The 23776-nt window shown below is 34.5% G+C and overlaps 1 protein-coding gene across 1 annotated transcript in view; it reads right to left on the bottom strand.

Moving 5' to 3' along the window:
- The window catches only part of LOC145247492 (procollagen galactosyltransferase 1-like), a 330273-nt gene that overhangs the window by 156254 nt on the left and 150243 nt on the right, over positions 1 to 23776 (bottom strand). The window lies entirely within an intron of this gene.

Genomic DNA, 23776 nt, shown 5'->3' on the forward strand with positions numbered 1-23776 from the left:
AACCTTATTAAACTTTGTGACATATTTCCATTCTATGGAGGCCAGGCGAGAATGCAGATCTCACAATTTTAATGAATCATCATTATGCCAGATCAAACCTACCCATTCCTGTGTCTCGATACATCTTCTATCAAGACAGACAGATAGGATGCAATATATAGTAATGATTTAAAAAGTATTAAAAAAAAAAATTAAAAAAAAAAAAAAAAAGACTCATGCGCCACCACCGAGAATCCAAACCAAAACGTTCAGCTCACGATTTATTTTGCCTCTTCCATCAATGGGCTATGAAACCCTGTTTACTGCAAGGTTAAAAATTAAAACATGAACCAATAGCTACTACATTATGCATTCGTAATGCCGGTGTTCGACCTTCACCTGGCAAATTTCATTTTTTTTTTTTTAATTTTAACATTTTTGCACCGATTTTTCCGGGCTAAAACACAAATATAAAGTTTTGCATGGATTCAAATACCTTATATATGAAGTTTCATGTCTGTAGACCAAAAAATCTAGGAGTTTGGTAGGCAAAATTTGTTAAACAAAAATATATACGTATACATAAATATATGGAAACAATTTTGTGTTTACTATAAACTACGCAAATATTATGCAAGTATAAATCATGTAGAATATCTGGATGAATATAATTACACGTAATAGTTAACTAAAAATGATTACCCCATTAGAAAACCAAAGCAACTAATAGGGAATTAATTAAAATGAATGTTTAAAAGAATATGCAAATTAGCTAGATCTTTTGATAGTGAATGCACAACCCATATATAAGAAAATTGTATTTTCTTTTTAAATGAATAGAAAAGAGGGGTTTTAATATGAATATCGATACACACAAAAGAAAAACGAATTTATAGGAGTATAGATAATTAAATACCTACAGACACTAATGTTTCATCCTTTCAGGAATCTTCAGTACAGAGTGTCACGATTAATACCAGTCGACAGATTTGAACTAGGATTTCTATTAATTATATATATATAAATAGAAATCCATTTTTTTAAGCACTGAGAAAATAAAACTCAAAATATGACGGTTAGATGATCAGACACGTGCGATACTTTGTTTTGTTTTTTTATTATTTTAAATGAACACTTTTCAGCTATTAACAAAGCCTTCGTCAGGAAGCTTTTTTTTTTTTTTAAAGACAATACGTGCAATGTGCTAGACTACATCATGGTAAGTAAGAAAAAATGTGCAGTCTTAAAAAAAATAAAAAAAAAAGTGGAAAAAGAACAAAAGAGGAAAGGAATAGAGCAGTACTGTTCAAAAAATGTTTTTGAGATGACCATTCATTTAAACACTCATTATTGCAAGCAGATATAGGTGTTTGGTACCAATAAAAAAAAAATATATAAGTCGTTGGATGCATACTGAGTTTAGTCTTAAATCCGTCAAATCAGCAAATTATGAAATTCAAACGTTTTTTATATTTTCTAAACATGAAAATTGAAAGAAAAATTGCCTTTCACAATAATTTTAACTGCTTGACTCAAAATATAGAACAGCTAAATTCTATTGCCCCTTGGAAGGTGTTAGAAAGCTTTACTGAATGCATCTCGAAACTTAATTGTTTCATGAAATCTAGTTCTTGAATATTTTTCAAGACATAATCTGCTGGTTTCACTTTGGTTTTAGACAAACAAAAGTTCTGCTTCAAGAAATTGTATAAAACACTGTCGTGAATGAAAGCAGGACTATTAATAAATATCCAGATCCACCTTTTTGAAGACAGCAGAGAGGATTTTTTTTATTGGATCAATAAATATTTGAATTTTTTTCAATTTTATTTTCATCATCGATTTTTTCTATTTTTAATAGTTTTATATATATATATATATATATATATATATATATATATATATATATATAAATAAAAGGAACTGTGTGTGTGCGTGCATGTTCCTATAGACTTGAAAACTGATTGGCCAATTTTTATGAAATTTCACACGAAGCTACTTGATGTACCTGGCAGTGTTCTTAGATAGGCTTTGTATCGAAATATCTTCAATAAGTATCAATAATCGAAATAATCCAATGAAAGAAGGAACAGGCGATTTTGATCAAAGTTAACACCTTACACAATCTAACATCACAAGTGCATTTGAGAAGATTTATTACCACACAAGCCGAAAGGTCCGGCATATAAAATCAACAGTAGATTATTGGATATGACAGTAGCGCCTTCGAAATCAAAGTTTCTCTAAAGAGCATAATTGAAGCATAAGACTTGACTTTTGCATCTTTAACTTTAATTCAAGGCATTATAGATATAAAAGTTTTATAAAATAAACAGTAGGTTCTCTACAGTGCAATGTAGACTACAAGGTATTGTGGACAAAGTCACTGCGTGGAGGCATGTGAAGCTTTCTTCCTGGTGCAATACGACGGATTAGAGCAGGCAACTAATTGATTTGATTGAAAAATATGTGATTTCACAGATTTCGATGACAAAATACGGGAGTGTGAAACATTCGTTGATCATTCAATCTCGAGCAACGTCGAGTCTCCCTGCTAGTATATATAACCGAGATTGAATGAATCAATAGTATAAATATTCAAAAATGTTAGTCATCAACCCATCCATGTAGTCTAGCCACTAAGAAAGAAATGCAAGATGCCTCTCGTGGAGAGGCCAGAAACAAACACCAAGACAACCACACAGGCATAGAAGTACTAATAATAGCAACGGAAGTTTTTTAACCTTGATTTATAGATAATTCACCCTCACGGTATTTTTAGAGCATTTGGGTGCTGGTTTATGCATTCCCAAGCCTTATCTTAATAAGTTCTGTATTAAATTTAATGTGAACTAACAAAGAGTAAAAACGTACTTCGCCCTCTGCATACTTTCTCTTTTTATACCTAGAGATGGAAAGAATTGTGAGAAGGGTGTAAGAAATGCATTTGAACTTGTTTGGCTAAGCACATTTTCAATGCCAATCACCATTATGCCACTGCAGTCTTCAGAAACGGGTTACAATTAGGGATGAAGTGGTGGGGGTGGGGGGGCACGGACGGCAGCCATTTCTTTATGGGTGTGCTTAAAACGGCATTGTATGTTTTTATTTCGGAATATCTGGGAGTAGGGGGGGGGGGGGTGAAACATGCATGAAACCCCATATTTGTGTTTCAACTCCAGAGCTCGACCCACTCATCTAAAAAAGAACGGCTCGGATATCCACCCTCAGATGTAAAAAAAAAAAAAAAAAAAAAAAAGTTGTAGTAATGTTTTTTTTTTTTTTTTTTTTTTTTGTTAACCAAGCATGACGCCTTTTATTGGCCTACATTCTCAGACTGTAAAAGAATTCTAATTATGTAATAAACTTTTTTATCATTACATTTTTATTTTTTTTTTTTTATTTCAAATCATTGAAGGATGGGGGTGAATATTATTCACTAGAAACAGGTGAAGTAAAGAATATATATAAGAACAAGTAGTTAATAAAACATTAAAAAAAAAAACACTTTGAAAAAGAGTTAAAAACATTTAATTTTTAAAAGGAAGCACAAAATAAGTGGATAGTTCTTAATCCGCGGAGTTTCGAAGAAATACTTTCCTTCTCATCATAGAGTAGAACTTAGCAAAATGCGGGATCGGATTTTGCTTGCGAAACTATTTGATGAAACTACAAGTAAGTCATAGATTCTTACTTGGTAACAAATAGTGAAGGAGAGGGGATATGTTGAAGAAAAAAGGTGATTTCACGTGAATGGATAGTCTGGTGAAGGGTAAAATATCCAATAACAGTAAAATCTAAAAAAAAAAAAAAAAACTTGGTTAAATTTCCATAAGTAAAATCCAAGGAAAACGTAATTGGAAGATGGTCCAAAGTAATCCAAAAGGCAGAAATCCGTGAAATAATTCACAAATGGGTGCAAAGAAAAGGGAATTTATATATATATATATATATATATATATATATTATATATATTAGTGTGTGTGTGTGTATGTGTGTGGTTGTATAGTTTGGTTTCCTAGATGCAGATCCACTGACGCCCCATGTGATAATTCAAGAGTGCTCAATAGGGGACAGAGCAAGTACATAGTATGTTTATTATGCAAACATTATTGGTTACATATGTGCATACATGTTTCAGTGGAATCTCAATTCAGGAAGGTCAGCCTATCAGACCAAAATAAGGAGCAATATTGAAGTTTCACTGAAACATGTATGCACAATAAGCACACGCATTGTATATATATATATATATATATATATATATATATATATATATATATATATATATATATTAAATAAGATACGTATTATATACGTTTGAAGCCAGATCCAACGCATTATTACAAAATAAACAGATGTTTATTTAGTTAGAAATTTATGTTAAAGTCCATAAATATATTTACACGGAAACCGTCGTCTTTAGTACGTGTTTTTTTTTTGTTTTTTTTTGTCGTTGTTGTTTTTGTTTTTTTTGCCATGTTATATTTATGGACTTTAACGTAAATTTCTAACTAAATAAACATGTTTATTTTGTAATAATGCGTTGGGTCTGGCTTCAAACGTATATAATACGTATCTTATTTAATTCAAACTCAATCGTTGCTTCTAAGGAATAAAATCTTAACATATATATATATATATATATATATATATATATATATATATATATACACACACACACACACGCACGCACGCACACTAGCATGCCACTTGGCGTTGCCCGGTAGTAAAATACACTTAAATTTGATATTGATTTATGCAGATTTTGTATGTATTATAAAGCTAATTTGCTATTGGTTGTACCCAATATATAGTGTCTAATCGAGCATTACCTTATTATAAAATACACTTAAATATATTTTAATCGATGCAGAGTTTGTATTATTATAAAGCCAATTCTTTATTGATTATTATATTGGACCCAATATATAGTAGTCATTTTAACAGTTAAAAAAAAAAAATGACTTGAGTGCCATCAGCTAGAATCAAAACCAAACCATTATGCTTCCATCTGAACTAATGACAGATGATATCAAAACTTTTTAAAAAATAATGCAGTTTGATGTATAAACGTATATTTGCGCATGCGTAGAGGAGCATTTTACGCCTGCCAATTCCAATTTTTTTTTTTTTTTTTTTGCAATTTTGGCCTCTTAGCAGCTATTTTTATTGGCAAATCGAATTTGTTCCACGGGTCCAAATCCCTAATATATATCGTTTAAAGTCTTTTTTTTTTTTTTAATTACATTTTCACCCCAAACAAGGCACATTGCCACTTTGGTGTAGGGGGCTACTATCAGGGGCAGCAACTACTGGGGCACTATGTTGGGATTTGGGCAGCAAGATGTCGGTTCACATTACACTTGAACTTCTGCATGTCAGTACAGTTAGGGAAGCAGGGACCTGGAATGGAATTCCAGAGTCTAGCGGTTCTGGGGAAGAAACTATTGGAGTAGAAAGATCTTTTACATCTAGGGATCTCTACTGCGTGGGAGTGGGATTTAGTTGCCTGTCGGGTTTGTCGAGGGTGTCTACGTCATGGGGGCACAAGTGTCTGCAGTTCGTCAGAGCATTCACCATTAAAATACTTGTAAAACAGGCAGAGGGATGCAACGTTTCGTCGATGGGACAGATCAGATTGGCGACTCTTTTGAAGTCTGTAGACCAAAACTTAATAATTTCCTAGAAACCGTTCCTCAAACAGACAGATAATGACCTAACGTTGCTTGGGATTGAATACAGATCACTGTACTTTTTTATTATTATGTTCATAACACCATATTTTTTGCTTTTACATCTTTTCTCCTTCGCCCCCTAATATAGCGTCAAACATCTGTACATTCCACCTCCAAGCGACCCATAGCAACAGAACCCCCCTTAAAACTTCCAAAATGTCCTATTTGATGAAAGTTCAAATCATCTGTATAAAATTTAGTGTTGGGATGATTAATCGGAATCTGGAAAATCAGAAGTTTTGGGGATATCAGAATCAGAATTGTATCTGAAAGTTCTTTTTCCTATTTTCTAATGCCAAAAAAGATTCTTTTAATTGGCTTTTTCATTTGATTTTGTTTAAAGCAAAATCTTCTGTTGCTGATAGCAGCAATAAAATAAATACTTATTGATTTTAAGCAACCAGTAAAACTAAAATCTATAGACCCCCCCCCCACAAGTGTTTATTTTTATGCTTGTGAAAATATCCACATTTAACAGGTGTTTTTACAGTAATCATGTAAAAATAACTCTATAGTTAAAAAGATTTCTAAAAATCAGAATTGGTAAGTGCGCTGGGACCAGGAATTGTATGGAAACCATTCTTTTACTAATAAAATTCTCCAGGGAAGACAATGGAAGTGGTCACGAATATGTTCCCTTCCACATGCTGAATCTTTCACTCTAAATGAGCTATAAGAACAAAGTTGCCCTAAAATTTCAAATACATATGACACGTTTTAAGTCTCCAAGCATAGTTTTGGGACAATTGAAGTCAAAAATCACTGATCAGTCACACAATGATCTACAAAGCTATTCTTGTGATATGTGAGGCAAAACTAAATTGTCTTTCAGAAAATCATAGGTTTATATGGTTAATATACCTGTTTTCAACCGGAAAAAAACGATATAACTGAAAAAAAGGCCTAAAATGGAGATATTTTAGTGACAATTTTTGTTACCTCACCACAAAGAAGAGCCAAAAATCACTTTTAGACATGAAACTAAGGGAAGTAAATAATCATTTTCGTTCAACAATAGTATAAAATTGCATTTGTGCAAAAAAAAAAAAACGCTGCTCATAGAACTCTCTTCGAATTTTACCCATTCTCCTCAATTACAGGCTGTGACAATTTTTTCCCGATTTTGGTCAAAAAATGCGTCTTTTTGGCAAAGATTCCTCTAAAATGATGACAAACGAAGCAAACACTGTCCCTATGGTCATTTCTCAGTAACCTTGATCAGTTAGCTTTCATTTAAGCTTTAGAACAGCAGCAACCGGCTAGCGGTTCCCAAAATATTGCACGTTTTGTTTGACCGGGTGAAAAGTTAAGCCGAAAATAATTTTTTCTGTAAAAGAAAAAAAAAAAAAAAAAAAAAAAAAAACCTGCCTTCAATTTTCGAAAAATCAAAAATCCCTTCTATACAACTTGTCACTAATATCAATCTGAACAACTTGTATATCAAGAATTTTTGATTTTGGCCAAAGTGAAGACGTACATTTTTTTTTACAGTAATATTTTTTTTCTCCAAATTTGTCCCCCAGCAGTATTTTTCACAGTTGATACCAAATTATGTGCTAACAAAGTGGTCATATCACTTCTGATAGGTTTCCACAACTATTCCCTCCAACAGGGTTGAAAACTAAGTGACTCACCCTTCATTTTTGCTTTGAGGGTTTCCCTTGTGAATGATTTATATGTCATGGTAGGCAGTATAGGTTGGATGTATAGAAGTAACATTTCACGGCTCCATCATATTGTTTGAAGTCAAGGAATACCCTCATGAATTATTCAAGTGTTATGGATGAACTGAAAAGAAGGTTTTCACGTGGAGCAGGTGTGAAAAATCCTCCCCTTAACATGAAGGAAGTTGTGTGAGATCTTCACTTGTATGTGTGTTGTATCAGTAGTGAGGAGAAACAGTTCTGACCTAAAAACGTAGTCCTTTTAACTGTATGTAAATATGTAAATAGTCATGATGACTATGTCATTCTGATTAATACTTTTTCTTTTTTCAGAATAATTCACATAGCGACCCTCTCTAGTAACAACTATGGTTTTTGAAAAAAGAGAGGGCGAAAGAAGGGATCTACAACAACAGGATACTCCAATTTGACGAAGGAGGAGAAAGTGAAATACCACGAAGATGCAGTACATAAACATCGTGAGAAGGCAGCAACAGCAAATCCACCACCTCCACCTCCAACAAAACTTCCATCAAATGCATCAACACCCTTAAATGAGGAAAAACCAACGACTTCAACATCTGGAAAACGTGGCAGACCACCTTTAGAAGCAGCAGCGATGACACCAAGAACGCGATCACGCCGGAAGACTGAGCAACAACGAAAGCGACGCAAAACCGAAAGAGTGTCAACAGTTCGTCGCTTGCTGCAATTAGCAACTTGGCAGAAGAGGAAGGGGGCAAATACTGAACAGGAGGAGAGAGACTGATAGTTCTGCAAGTGAGGAAGAGTTGAATTCTTGTCCTCCTGCATCCGATGTTGATGACGAGCAGAATACAGAAGCACCACCGCAACCATCTGACGAAGCCCTACGTAAAAAGTATTACAGACATCGGACTGTGCTGCAGGGTCTTCTGCCAACCAACAGTATGGACAGTCTAAAGATGATGATCTATTTGGTCAACCTGTCCACCCTTCATGGCCCCTTGCAAATTGAACTGCAGAAGATTCAAATCAAGAGCGGAGACCTTAGTATCCGACAAGTCCGTTATCGTGTTGATAAACTTCAACAGACTTCCCAACATGAATGAGACTGAATCAAAAACTTTGCTGAGATATTGGTTTGGACTGTTGCTCGACAATGTTCTGGTAGAGCAGCTTCTTAATGATTACTCTGTTGTCATTCCACCAGAGTACATACCTCAGAGCATAACAATCTCAACCAAAGCTGCCTCCATCGCTAAGGAAATGGTCACAAGTCGACGAAATGTGTCTCAGGAGATTAAGAACATTGGCACCATGTACGTTGTCAGGGTAGCCAAGGAGTGTGGGCTCACCAGAGACAACCATACGGATATCGACCATATGGCCTCGGCAACATCATGTACCTGGCGCTTTGCACGGAAAGTTTTGTATGCTATTGCTGAAAACGACGAAAAATCATTGTATCAGTGCCAGATGAAGAACAATGCCATCAAAGCCACTCATTGGCCAGAACTGATAAGTAAATTTGTTCTCAATGAATGCAACAGTAGATCTGTTCCAGGCCAAGAGCAGGTGTCAGTGCGTTATGGGTTCAGACTACCGAAGTACATTTTGCTGCATTCCCGAAATGAAATTACAGCTGCATTCAAACGAGAACACCCCGAGTGTCCATACGCCATATCCACCATCAAAAGAGAGTTCCCTCAGAACGCAGTGACTCCAACCACACGGGATCTTGAGAGGAATACATGCCCTGTTCATGCCAATGCTAAACGAATTGTTACTGCTATAAACAAGATGCTGGGGAAATCACTTGGTCTTAAACTATCTTCCTTTTTGCATCAGTACTAGTATACTCTTGTTATGTTGTCTTCTGTTCATTTCAGACATTTCTAAACTTAAACTGGGAATCTTATGTATCCATTACCCATCATTCTTCAATAAAAAGATGTCTTAATGAGAGGTTAAGAACCCTTTTCGTTATGTGTTGTTGAAAACTTCCAGTATCCCAAAATTCGGATGGGTTGTTACCATAACCTGGCCAAAAAAGGCAATTTCTCATCAAGATCTGGTATTCTCTCCCTTATTTTTGGATTCCTCACAAAATTCTGGTTAAGAAAGATGGCCTAACACTTATGATTGATAGGTTTTGAGTAATTTTCTTAAATAGTTTCGCAATCTGCAGGATACGGTCCTTGGGACAAAAAAACGGGAAGTGCGATTCCGGCCGTCATGAAAGAATTGCTTGAAAACATGGTTTCCCATCAAAATTTTGTATTCGTTTTTGTTTTATTGGATTCCTCGTGAAATTTTGGTTTAGAAAAATGGTATAACACTTATACATTATCTGTTTTGAAAATTGACCTAAAATGGCAATTGTGTCCCAAAACTATGCTTGGAGTCTTGAAACGTGTCATATATCCGATTTTAATTGAAATTCTATCAAATAAGTTTCTGGGAAAGACAATAAAAGTCGTTTCAAATCTCTATAACATCCTCTATTTTATAAATACCTGTGCCCCCCTTCCACCTCTAAGTGATCCATGGCGACAAAACCTCACTTAATATGTATATCTGATTTAAGACACTAATTTAGGGTTTTCCAACATTTCAGCTTCTTCCAAACAAGATGGCGAACTGGGAGGAGAGACAAAAAAAAAATAAATAAATAAATAAATAAAAATAAAAGTTGGTGTGAACATAAAAAAAGTACGTATCGATTCTCAGTCAATTCCGAGCAACGTAAGACTTTTATAAAAAGCTGATCACATATACAGTTTTTTTGTTTAATAGAATAGACAATTTTCTTTTTTTTTATTTTCCATTTTTTTTTAATAACTATCTGGTTAATAGTGAAAATATAAGGGTTTTTTTGTTATTTTTTTTAATAACTTCCCATCTGTGGATCATGGGACTGCTTCCCTGCAGACTACAACAACATCCTTAAATTCAAGGTCAACAAATGTCATAAACCGTCCTCATATCTCAGCAAATTTTGTTCATTAATCAGTTTTAATCCTCTCACAATATTCAAACGACAATCCATCCATTTTATAAGCGCTCATCCTCGAGTGGTTTTAGCCTTGGTAAATGAGGATTCATTAGTAAAATGTAATTGGAAGGGAAGCAGTCTTGCAATAAGTTTTTTCACAGACTAGGGAAACCTTAAGTAGTTCGGTTTATGAAAATTCCACCTAACATGCTTAGAGGACGTAAGGGAAATCCGTTTTCTTTGTGATAGAAAAGTTCTTGTGAATTTCTTAAAACGAGGAAATAGAGACTGGAGCTCAGTCGAGCACTTTTAATGGAAATAATACAGTAAAGAGTTTATTTACCTCTTCTCCAAGGGAAATTAGACACAAAATCAGTTGTGGTTTTGAAAAGCCAGCAAAGTTTGACCTACAAAAAATGACAGCAGCCCTATCAGCATTTCCTAGTGAGAAAGTCCCAGGTAATCAGTAATAAACTAAACTTTCTCAAAGCCTGAGAGGGTGGACCTCCTAGGACTAAACAGGATCATACCTCAGCTCTACAACCACAAACCCATTGTCGGACTGAGTGTCGTGGACGTATCCCTGATTAGTGCAAAAGACACTTAAGATGTGCCAGTATAGCAATGTTTCTTCTGTGAGAAAGGGACTTGAAAAGAAAATTAATGTTGTTATACGTCACAAAGAACTGAAATTAATGCACACTCTGGAAAAAAAAAATAGCAAATGCAGACTCTGCCAACAAAAGGACGAAACGATAAGCTACATAAGTGAATGCAGCAAACTAATCCCCTAAAAATATAATAGTACACTGCAAATAACTGCATCTTGAACATCCGGACGAATGATACAAGCACAAACTGGCAGCAGAACTTTAAAGCAAAAACCATAAACTCCTATGGACATGGATGTACAAACAGACAAACCTATCCAAGCAAGGAAACCAGATATAATAGAAGGAAAAATCCTGCTAGATCGTGGATTTCGCCTTTCCAGCAAATCACAGGGTGATATCTAGGAGACGGTAAAGTGAAGCAAATAAACTGAACTAGTCAAAGAGTTGAAAAGGATATGGAAGACAATGAATGTCGATATAACACCAGTAATTATCAAAAAAAAGGTTACTTGTATGTCCGTGTTAAAATCATGCAGAAAGCTAGGAAAACGAGGAGATATTATTAGTTCATTTTGTAACGTAAATATATTCTCCAAGTATTTTATATCTTAAAAAATAATCAAAATACGAAATATCCAGTAGATACATTGGCGAATAGATAGTGATTTCTGGCTTTTATTTTATTTTATTTTTTTCACTTATTAAGGCCAAGAACAACTTATTCAATGAGCAATGTTTCTGACAAAGGAGAACAATTGATGTTTTCTCGGTAGGAATCTATCCATTTATCGTTTGGTAGGTATTTTCCCCCTCCCTTTGTGGGTTTTATTTTCTTTGCTTCTTAAATCACGTGGCTTCATGCCGTGTCTGGAGCAATTTCTAAAAAAAAAAAAAAAAAAAAGCCAATGAAGGTGTCTAAATTCTCCCAACTATGGTCCATATTTTTATTTTTGTAAAACATATAGGAAGAAAGCCTTAGGAAAACATTGATAAACTAATATTTAGTATCTACATATTAATACCGTATTACCTTTAACATACGTACATATGTGTCAGTTTCCAGATTACAAGTTATTCGATTAGGATATCCTATTTATTAAAAAGGAGGATAGAAGATAACATACTACAAACATCAAATTATTATATAGATATGCTAATTTTGATGTTCGTAGTATGTTATCACTAGGGCTGTGGCGATATTCTTTTCATTCTTTTGGCCCTCGGGTATATATTCGACACAGACACACTTAATCAACCGAGAACCACATCCGTCTATATAAAAACAAAAGATATTAATGGATATATACTCAAGAGTCAAAACAATGAAAAGAATATGCTGTTGTCACAGCCCTAGTTATCACCTTCTATCCTCCTTTTAGATAAGTAAGATCTCCAGATAACGAAAGATGCCAATGTAAAAAAAGAATTGGAAAAAAAAAAAAAAAAAAAAGTTGCTTTTTGGGCCGTACGTGAAACTAAAATATACTTTCTTGGTCTTCTGGCTAAGATCCAAGGATAGTTCTGTTCTGTCTAAATATGGTATAATGGTATTGTGGGATTTCCGTTTGTGTGGGGGCATACAATGGAAATATGTCACAAACACCTACAAGGATATTGGCGATTAACCGTAATAACTAGGTATATTACGACACTACATTAACCAGATTACTTAGATAAATACATTTACAGTTTTAACAAAAGGGCTATAATAATATTGTGAGGTCTCCATTTATGCTGGACATCAACAGAATGCCCAGCAGCAATATATTATATATGAAAGATGCTGCTGTGGAATTTCCAAAGGTCCTGCTAGTAATAATATACGTTGTTTCATGAACTCTGTTTAGCTTCTTTTTTTTTTTTTTTTCCATATACGTTAAGTAAAAGAAAAAAGTGATGGTACATAAATACAAAACTTTCATCTATCTTATTTATACCAGGGTTCACGTTACACGTGTATGCTTAAGAATAAACTATTTTGTTTGTATGAGCCCCCCCCTCTTCCACAAACTTAAAAAAAATATTTTTTTTATTTATTTGTTTGTTATTATAAAGACACCACTTTTCAAAGCAAAATACTACTCGAGGATAAGGGTTAAAGAGATAAAAATTATTGTCAGACGATGAGGGGCTGAATTTGATATTTCCTCAACACTTCCTCCTTGGGAGGAAGCCAGCTTAACCCACCTAGGTTAGTGAGGAAGCCAGCTTAACCCACCTAGGTTAGTGAGGAAGCCAGCTTAACCCACCTAGGTTAGTGAATGTCATACAATTACAACAGGGAGATGATGATGGTCCAGTCATTCACGACGCAGGCTGACAACCTAAGTGTGCCAGGTTTGAACCCAGTTTGTTCCACAGAAACACTTTCACTTAAGAATGTTGGCAACCTTCACGTGGTCCCTTTTATGAAGTACCCGATATTCTTCATAAAAGAATTCTTAACAGAAAGATATCGAAGAAACAAATGCCAACAAAAATCATCAAGGATGATGCTCAACAACAAAATGATTGTCAGACGAAAAATGAAGAACAGTCAATGATATGAACAGAGATTAATTATTGGCAGTTTACAAATATTTGTGGAAATTGGATTTGAAGATATGTTGTAATTTGGAAGGGAAGCAGTCCTGCGGTAAGGTGTTCCACAAACGATAAACTCTTACATAGAAATTCTACCTGATGTTAGACACTTATGTATTTATCAAAGTTAAATATAGGAGAGAAAGATGGCCAGGATATTGTCTGATAGTTTTATTAACAAAAAATTGTTTTAGTCACGTACTATATAAGATACGCTGAATATCCTAACTTACGATTTTCCTGAAATTAGACCACATTTTGAATTTATGGAAGCATAAAACACATCCATCTTCGTCTATAAAAATTAAATGGAAAACAACTCACAGCTTAAACTTCAGTTTTTAATACAACTGGTATTGGTAATATTTGAAAACGCATTAAATTACATATAAAATAAATTAAATCAACTTTGTATAATAATTCTACATAGAACAATTAAAACACTTCTATTACAACAAACAATAACATGTAGCTAATCATTAAAAAGATGTTCTTTAATGTAATATGCAAATGAGGTTACTTCTTAAATGTAGATTTCCTTTGAATACATAGTATATACAGAAATCTTGCTGGGACGAAAGTGTGTAAGCATCAGTTTCAATATGAAAAATACTTTGAAACGGTGTATCTTTCGTGCATATTAATCAAATTGTGAACAAACAAACAAAAAAACAGAAAGGAATACAACTTTATTATAATAGATATACTAGCAGAGTGACCCGACGTTGCCTGAGATTGAACGAGGATCAACAAATCGCTCTCCCCGACACTTATTGTAATTGAAATCAGTGAAGTTTCCCCTTTTTTAATCAAGTTGATTGATTGTTTGTTCTAATTGAGAACTCACCATGGTGTACTGGAAGTATCTTCACATGTCTCTGCAGCGACTTGTATCACAATACATTGTAGTCTACATTGCAACTGTTGATTTTATAAAATCGTTTTCATATGATGGCTTGAATTAAATTATAAATGCAAAAGTCAAGTAGCATGGTTTAATTGTGATCTAAACAGAAACATTTATTTCGAACATGCCGTTGTTCGTTGATTTTACACGCTGGGCCCTTCTGCTAGGCTGTATAAAGGTGTTAACTTTATCGGACTTCTTTAAATCAGATTTTTATCTATTTTCAATACTTACCGAAAGCTTTCTGATACAAGACCTAAGAATAGTCCTAGACGAATCAAGTAAATTTGTGTGTAAAAAAAAAAAAGAAAAAAATCAGCCCAGCAATTTCGGAGTCCATAGAGAACAAACTCGCACACGCACAAACTGCCATATATATATATATATATATATATATATCCTCGCATGTATATACATAAAGATATACACAGGAGGTGGTCAAAGTAATAAGTACAGAATCATAACAGGAAACTGAAATTGTGAGATCTAAGCTTGGCCTTCACCATTACTTCCGGTGGGGAGGGGGGATGTAGACTTAACTAAAAGATCCGGAAGGTGAGCCTCTTTAAGGTTACCAGGGGGTGTTATGGGAAGAAAGCAAAGACAAATATAATCTAACTTTGAAGCCGTTTTATACAAACAATAAGAAAACCAATGAAAACGGGACTTAATCAGGAATCAAATTCCATCGCCTAAACTAGAAGATTATATCTATATATAGCCATCTCACTGTATCTAAAGATTATATATATATATATATGTATCTCACAGCATAATCATATTGACACACCAATTCTTATCAGATCACTGAAGTTAAAGCAACGATGAGCCTGGACAGTATCAGATGGGCTACCATCTGAGAATAGCAGGCACTGTATGTTCTCCACTTATCTCGGCATTGTTTCCAGTTGTCCTGAATTTCTACTTGCCACTGGAATAAAACAGTGCTGAGATTGTGCAACTCTTGCCACAAAAAATTTATGCACAATTCACAATATCAGTGATGTTTGTGGTCTTCGTTGACAACAATTGACGAACAGTATATCTCAATATCTCCACCAATCCCAGCCATGAGTCAAATAGCAAGCAAGCTATAATTCCATCTTTGGGAAGAAAGATGATGAAAATGAAAACTTGGTACTGCAGCAGGCCTGCAATTCCATCCAGAGACCAACCAAAATAAACAGCAAGTTGGGTTACAGCAAATAAGATTGGATTTACAAACACAGACAAATTTTTATGAGGGAAAATTGGCTTCAGAATCAACAAAGCATTAGTATCTTTGATAAATATTGAAAGAAGCAGTGCCTCATCAGGACACTTTCGGTTTAGCCATATCTAACATTTACAGATACCTATTTCAGTTCTTTGATATGACAGTGACGCATGACATTTTTTTTTCAAGTTCCTTTCTTGTAGAAGAGACGTTGCTAGTCTCTACTCTATACTTAGCTGACAGAGGTTCAGTCAGTTTTCTTCGCACCAGTCAGGGATACGACCTTGACAATCAGTCTGACAATGGCTTTGTTGCTGTAGATCTGAGTTATGATTCCTTGTAGTCCGAGGAGGTCCACTCTCCCAGGCTTTATATTTCCTCTGAGGAGGGAATTTATTGTTAATCACCTGGAATTTCTCTATGGAAGTAGTACTTGCAAAATAAGCACAGGGATAAACAGTGTGGGGGCCATGTTTCCCACTCTAAGAAAATGGCTTAATTTTCCTTTTTAAATTATATTTTTAAATAATCGCCTTAAAAAAAAAAAAAAAAAAAAAAAAAAAAAAAAAAAAAAAAAACTTTTTTTTTTTCAAAAACCAGCATGGGAGATCACTCATTTTAAACTGAGCAATATGATAGGACACGTCTACTTTGTTTTAAAATTTGCAAACATAAAAATTAAAAACTAAGATAACTTCAGTGTATCTCGGTCAACATCGATAGATACGATTAGTTTAATATAATCCAACATAAATCTTTACCCTTGAAGAATTGAAATTCATATTTAGGATATTGGATTTCATTTCCATATGAGAGCAGACACACAAAAATATTTTCATTACCTTAAAAAAAGGTCAGAGGTTATATCGACCGAAAACGTTGTGAAACCAATTCAAGATGAGAACAGCAGTCCAAAGAATCTAAATACTAAGTTTTTGTTTTCCTATTTAACTTCAAGGAAACCTTGGATTGCCACACGTTGCCATACAATGTGGACATGATGAAACAATGAATGTTAAGATGAAACAAACAACAAACATCAAAAACAGTCAAAACAGTCAATTGTTTAAAAAAAAAAAAAAAAAAAAAAAAAAAAGAACTTATTTTTCTCTTTGACTGCATATGTGAAAAACAAAAATTTTTAAATCAGCAAGAGAAATAATGTACAAATGTTTGTTTTTTTCCAAATTTAAGTTGTTAAAAAATAAAAACTAGCTTGCACAACAAAAAAAAAATGGAAATTATAAATAACAAAAATACTTAACAAGTAATAAAAACAATTTTTTTTTTAGTCTCACTTGAAAAGTAATTTCAAATTCGTATTCTTTGACTCATTCACTGGGAAGGGACGGAAGATTATCAAAACACATGGGAAACACCAACACATTTGGTTAGATCATAAAAGAAAGCGTGACATCTAATTCAACCTTAGAGCATTGGCTTTTTATGACAACTGAAAGTTTTTAATTCCCTAGAGGAACAGCACTCTGGGCTGCAAAAAGTAGCTGGACAGCTCCGGCAGCATTCCCTGATAATTATCGCCTCAGGCGATTAGCAATAAACTCCTTCTCAAAGGGTTATTTTCAGGCTGTCTGAAGATATTGGCTTCCCGAGACGAAATACACCTAACATTGATGCTTTTTGTTTTTCTACTTTTTTTTGCAAAAATTAATTATGTTTTGCAAAACCAAAAACAACAACCTACCTTTTCCCCCTTTTCTTTCTTCCCATTTCCCTTTCTCTCTCTATCTCCCCCACTTCCTGACTGGTTTCTTAACTTAAAATATACCAAACATTAATACTGTAACCCTTTTCCCTCTCCCATTGCAAAACTCATGTTCTGCAGGGCAGGGAACAAAAACGATAAAATCCACTATAAAAACAACCAAACCAAACACTACAAACAAACAATTGAAGATACAAAAAGCTTGAAAAATAAAAAAAACTTTCTACAAAATAAATGGATGCAATATAAATACCATTTCCAAAATAACTGGATTCGCCATTAAATAACCTGTAAAGTGTTGATATGCCGTTAAACAAAACAACCAAACCAAAAGGTTATTTGTATGAAATAAGATTGGACTGCAAAAAGGATTATATACAGCATAATCATGTTGACACACAGATTCCCCTTAGGTTACCTAAGTTAAGCAACGTTGATCCTGGTCAGTATTATAATGGGTGACTATTTGGGAATTCCAGGCGCTATATTTGCTTTCTGCTTAGCATTGCTTCCAGTCTTCTTGAACCTTCACTTGCCACTTGAATTAAACAATGCCGACTCAGGAAAGTCATGGTTTAGGATTATGCAACCCTTGCCTCACAATTACATGCACAGCTACCGTTACAGTGGGTATCCATTGTCTTTTGAAATTTAATGGAAGTGATGGTAGAAAGGATTGTAAATTTTTTAATTTTTTTAATTGGGGATGGTCTTTTTTATGCAGCTCCTTTCTAACAGAAGAGATGCTACTAGTCTTTCTCTACTCTTATTTCCATAAAAAAGTCCTCAACTTAGTTCAAATCTCTAGTGACTCTCTGCAAAACATTCACAACTCGTCTTATTACAGGTGCAAAGACTGTTGGACAGTCATGATAGATTTGGTGGACAAGTCATTCATAGACTGAAGTTTATTTGTATCAACCGACTAGCTACAATCACTCAACAATTTACCATACTCTCTATCTTAATCAAATTCCATGAACAAGGTTTCTTTCCTAGAACTGCCCATCTATGGAACTATGTTGCGGGGGCTGCTTCCCAACTGGCTACAACATAGTCGTCTTCAAGTTTAATGTAAACAAGTTCTTGTTGAGTTATCCCTTTAAATAATCAAATTCTACCCAATTTTCACCACTACCAATTATTACTGTGTTATCTCATCAAGACATTCCCTAATCTTTATCCTCAAGTAGCTTTCACACCTTGATAAATAGTGACTCCCTTGTAAGAAAAAAATATATGTAAGGATTGTGAATTTTATTAACTATTCTATGGGTGGCATATTTTTTTTTTCAAGGGAGGGAGTTAATTGTTTTATTTATTTTTGTTTGTTTTTACAATTCAGACCAAAGCCATTTTGTTTTCAGTCGAGCTGTGGGGAAAGGAACAAGCATCCAAGAAAACCAACTTAGAACAGTACTTCAGTAGAACATGGTTGGATTGCAGAAAGAATTTTGAATTTTATTAATCACTTGTTGAAGCATTCAGGTCAGGGCTCCCTCAGTCTTTAACAGGCTATGCATACCCACGAAGGGGTGTCTGTGCATGGAATTTTTGTGGAAGGAGATGCGCAACCTCCAACCACACCTCTCCTGAGTTGACATTGTTAAATACCAGTGGTAAGTGAAGTGTATGTACAAGACGATTGGAGATAAGTGGAGAGAACATACAGCACCTAGAATTTCCAAATGGTAACCCATCTGGTACTAACCAGGCTCAACATTGCTTAACTTCGGTGATCTGACGAGAAAGGATGTGTCAACGCGATTATGCCAGCATTGCTAGGTTGAAACACTGGCGGGTGGAGAGTTTAGTCGCATTCTGTAAAGATACTCTGAGTGTCTTAACTTATAATTTTCCTGAAAATAGATCCAGTGTTGGATTTATAGAAGCATAAAATACATCAATTTTCGTTTATGAAAAGTAAACGGGAAAATAGCTTTAAAGGGAAATAACTCTGAGTTTAAATAAACTTACATTCGTTTTTAAAGGAAACTGGCATAGTTTGAGAATTGAAAATAAATATGAATTAAAAATAAATAAAATTTAAATAATATTTCTAAAATAGAACAATAAAGAATTTTATTACCACAAATAATTAATGGCATGAAGTTAATTATTAAAATAGACTTTCTTTCGTGTAGTGTGCGAATGACGTTATTCTTCGAATGTAGATTTGCTTTGAATGCATAGTACACATACAAATCATGCTGGGATGTGTGTAAATGTCCGTTTTCAGCATGAAAATTACTTTGTGAAACCGTGTGTCTTTTATATATATTAAATTGTGAACGAACAGATAGGATTACGACTTTATTATAATACAAAATTCAAGCAAGCAAGAACGCCCGGATGGTCCATAGAGTTTTATAATTATATAAGACTAGCCTGGGTGCCCAGCATTACCTGGGTGCTTGGAGGTGTGTGTTCAGAAAAAAAAAAAGTGGTAATAGGCACACAGGTTCGAACCTGTACTGCGAAGGAGGAAAAGAACGTGGAAAAAAAAAAAAAAAAAAAAAAACTGACATCTTTGCCGTTGCGTCTATCACAAAACCAGAAATGGTGAAGCTTTAAATTAAGGCTAGTCAATCGAAAAGAGGAGATGACTTTCGAAAATATCGGCAAAAAAAGCGACCCCTCCTTGTAGAAAAGTGCCCAGTTGAGGGTGAAGGAATTAATGTTTTTTAGCCAATTTTTCGATATTTGTCGTCCGAAGTGTCAAGTTTTAAAATGATACCGATCTTGTGAAAATCCATCACCTATGGTCGAAAGTTTTAGACATACATACATTTAAACAGACAGGCGAGATTTATATAATAGATTCCAAAGATGCCATTTTTATGGTGGGAGGATGGGGGGGGGAGGTCACCTTGTTTGTAGATATAAAGTTCTTTAAATATTGTTACCATTAAATAAACATAAGGACAGATATAATTTGCTACCTTATTGAAATTGATCACACCCAAATCATTTACAAAATATAAGCTGACATTTCTAGAGTTGAAGAATAAAAGTGGCTTCAGCCAATCTAAGTGTTACCTTGATCGCAACATATCCCAAGGCAGTCTCCAAAATGGCTGCCAATCATTATGTATGGCATCGAACCCCTTTTATGACAAGTAATTCGCAACCCGCTGGGATGAAGCAATAAATTTTGATGTTCTTAAAGCCGATGGTTCCAGGAAAAGCGTTTATCATGGCACCAACTTTCATGGAAGTTTGGAGGTTACTTCTGTTCATCAGTTTTTGTTGCTATAGTAACCAGTTTTTGAGGCTGCCTGAAGCCGCCATTTTCAGACAATTTTATACGAGCAAAGATTTATATGATAACCGAAGTTGTTACCTGCAGATTTTCAGAATGTTTATGTGTTTGTTGGTTTGTGCTGCAGATTATACGAGATCACTGTTCAAAAGAATTATGTACGCATGTCAAAAATAGCAATAATCTCCTTCAGAAATTTTTATTTTTGCCAGCGTAAATGTTACAGGAATTCTCAAGAGAAATGTTTGAATTCTTCAAGATTTATCACCATAGAATTTCACTTGTTTTATTTGTTTATTTTTAATTTCAGTCTCTTTTCAATTTCTGTAAAACAACTCTTGTTTACAATAACTCCATATGCACGTTTGAACTATAATCGAACATATATCTGAGGAAGGAAAATGTTACAGAAACATACACACTTCCATCTGATCATGCTGGTGCAAGCAAAAACACAATTCAAATATAAAATTCAAATATAAAATTCAAATATAAAATTCAAATATAAAATTCAAATATAAAATTCAAATATAAAATTCAAATATAAAATTCAAATATAAAATTCAAATATAAAATTCAAATATAAAATTCAAATATAAAATTCAAATATAAAATTCAAATATAAAATTCAAATATAAAATAAAAATAACTTGTCGCATGTCTTGATTTTATCAATAATCAAGAATACATTTTTTTATTGGTTAAAAATAAAAAGCACCCCTTCTCAGGTATATGGTATCATAAAAAACCTAGACACCTCAAAAGCATGTGGACCCGATCTCATCCCGGATGTGCTATTAAAAAAAAAAATGTTCTGTTGAGGTTGCTCCAGTTCTCTCCAAACTTTTCAACAAACACCTTAATGAATCTTGCTTTCCTGACTGCTGGAAAACCGCTTCTGTGGTACCAATTTTCAAGAATTCTGGCGAAAGAACTGACCCATTAAATTATCGCCCCATTAGCCTTCTCCCGATTTTCGCCAAAATATTTGAGTCCTTAATTAATCAAGCTCTAGTCCATCATCTTACAGCTGCTAAACTCCTAACCAACAAACAATATGGATTTAGGCAAGCCAGTTCCACAGCAGATATCCTAACTAATCTCTGAACCTATATACCAATACCATTCACTGGACAAAACAGGGGAGGGTAGAGTGGTAGCCCTCGATATATTTAAGGCTTTTGACAGGGTATGGCACGATGGTCTTCTAAGGAAAATTAGATCATATGGTATCACTGGAAGAATACATAATGTAATGTATTTATAATGTAATTAAATCCTTAAGAGAAAAATCCAGGTTGTCCTCGATGGTCGTACATCTAAACAATATGCTATAAATGCAGAAGTATCTTAGGGGTCTATCCTTGAACCTTTATTATTCCTGATATTCATAAATGACCTTCCTGATAAAATTGTTTTGGAGATGGGTACATTTGCTAATGACACCACTCTCTATAACAGCCACGAAGGGAAAACAAATGAACACATATCTAAGGAAACGGTAGAAACACAAAAGATGATCTCAAATCTAGTGGAACGGGGACAAAAATGGACGGTCACATTCAATGCTGCCAAGACTAATCTTGTTTCCTTCAATAATTACAAGAAACCTTCGCTAACACCAATAGCAATGGCCAAGAACACATTACCCAAAAGTACTTCCTTTAAACTCCTCGGCCTAACGTTTACAGGGAACATGAACTGGAATAGATACATTAAGAACATTGCCAAGGCTGCTGCAAAGAAAGTTGGCTCTCTCTAGCATGCTAGAAAACTACTTACGCCTGAAAGTATCCTGTACCTCTATAAGGCCAACTCATGCTCTCTACCGATCCAAGTTAAAACAGGACTATTACCAGCACCCTCAAAATGCATCGCTAGATGTCACAAATAACAGGGATGTTCCCAGGGTGATGCCAACAAAGTCAACACCAAAGTGTACCTGGGTGTGCTGAAGAGCGTGTGATCCCCTGGTGAAATCAGATGGCCGCTGGCAGACACTGGGTGTGGCAACAGGACTCTGCGCCAGCTCACAAGTTTAAAGAGGCCCAGGCTTGGCTTCAGAAGGAGTGCTATGACTTTGTACCCTTTTCTCACTCCCCCTCCTCCTCCCCCGACCTGAACCTGTTGCACTACTTCGTTTGGTCATATATCAAGAACATCACCAACATGACCTCCCACAGCACCAAAGCCAGCTTGATCATTGCCATTCGCCAAGTATTTGCCAAGCTCCTGCTGGCGCTCGTGGAAAAGGTATACTTCCAGTTCTGGACCGGACCCGTATCAAGGCGATGATTGAGGCTGGTCGGCTACATTGAGTAGATATCAGTTCTACTACATAATGTCGTGCCACCACACACACATACATATATATGTATGTATATATATAAAAAACTAGTAAATATAAACTGAAAAAAAAAAAATTTACATATAAAAAGTTAACAGAAAAGAAACCTCTTTAACAACAACAAACTTGCTCCTAATCAGGATCAATAATCGAAGAAAGCGCTAGAGGAAAATGGCTGACAAAAAAACACTCGGCAACCTTATACACAACTTACCAATTGACACTAGAAAAAAATGCTCGGCAGATCATAAAAAAAAAATCAATGAAAACTTGTATTTAATCAAACGTGACTTGTTGAGATTATATACATACACACACACATTATATATATATATATATATATATATATATATATATATATATATATATATATATATAATTCCATTATGCATGTGCAATAATTTGGCTTTGCTAGTTGTTTGTTTTACAGAGATTGTTCCAAAAGTAAGTATGAAGTTAATTGTTATCTAAAAATATAAGTTGGAATTAATTTTTAACAATTTCAGAGATATTTTTGAATTTGATTCGGTTCGTGTCTATCCATTATACCTCTGCATTGTATTGCCTTCTATGAATTTACTTTCATATTTTTCTTTAAATTTAAACTGACAAAGAAAAAGATTAAAAGCAAAGAAGCTTACTTTGTGTGAAAGTTCCACTTTGGGAAGAAGCTGGATTTTCCCCACATTGAAAACGCTGATCTTGTGTCTAACTCTTCCCTTGTGGGGGGAGTCAAGAAAACATGTATAAAACTTTCAACAGC

Source organism: Euprymna scolopes, chromosome 25 (assembly GCF_053919585.1).
Source record: "Euprymna scolopes isolate OS-2025 chromosome 25, ASM5391958v1, whole genome shotgun sequence".
NCBI lineage: Eukaryota > Metazoa > Mollusca > Cephalopoda > Sepiida > Sepiolidae > Euprymna > Euprymna scolopes.